The sequence below is a fragment of the Cryptomeria japonica genome, chromosome 9 (assembly GCF_030272615.1).
Source record: "Cryptomeria japonica chromosome 9, Sugi_1.0, whole genome shotgun sequence".
NCBI classification, from domain to species: Eukaryota; Viridiplantae; Streptophyta; class Pinopsida; order Cupressales; family Cupressaceae; genus Cryptomeria; species Cryptomeria japonica.
The window spans coordinates 432,085,038-432,086,189 of NC_081413.1; positions in this window are offsets into that span (position 1 = coordinate 432,085,038).

A 1,152-nucleotide genomic window follows, 5' to 3' on the forward strand; every position below is an offset into this window, starting at 1 on the left:
AGTCTCATGTGCACCCAACACATCCTTTCATGAAGATAAGGTTGATGATTTTCCATTTCAGGCCTTCTCACTGCATGTTGAGTCTATACTAGCACTCATCCCATGTGTGAGGCACACTTATCTTACTTAGTGTTTTTATTAACTAAACTCTCTAATATGCTATTAGGTTATCACTTATTTAGACACACTTTCGATGGGTTACCCTGCAACCACTTTGGGCGCGGCCCCCACTCGAAAGCTAGTTTCCCATATGACACTAGACCATAATCAAATGAAACTCCTAAACCAAGGAATACACCAGGACAAGCATACGAAGTTCAATACAGTAGGAATACCCACTTGGTCAAACAAGTCTTCATACGAGGTGCACTGACTGATGATACTCTGATAAGAGACATGACCAACTATGGTCAACCAAATAACAACATTTCAACACTCACATAAAGGACGTGACCGGATACAAAACCATCACAAGAAAACAGTCCAAAAATTGAGATCAAGGACATAAGAAGGTACCCAAATCAACATACGACAATATCCAAAAATCACAATCAAGGACTTGCCACTTCTTAAGCAAATACGAATACAGAAAAATTAAACATGCATATGCATAGATCAAAAAAGACAATCTTCTTCCATATTGTTTAAACACTACAATCAATCCAGTTTTCTAATAGATCTAATTAGATTGCAATATGTATACCTTGTCTAGGTACATGTCGCTCGTGGTTTACTAACTCACTAAAATTCATTTTGCATCATAAAATAATATAAATACTTCCTCATGAGTTTTCAAACCAAAATCACCTTAAAATAATTATAATATATGCAGAACACACAATGATATAAAAATCAATTATTCATTAATCAACTAAAAATATGATATTGATTTTTCAAAATAAAACATCATTCCATACTGGTTCGAAAACAATTTCTCAAAACTTATCTTTTCTAGAACCAAGTTACACTTTTCAGATTAAGGAAATATACATTTAAAGAAACTAAAATATATAAACTTTTCCCAAATTAACAAAATATTTCCTTGCGTATATTTCAAATATACAAACTAATATATATATATATATATATATATATATATATATATATATATATATATATATATATATATATATATATATATATATATATATA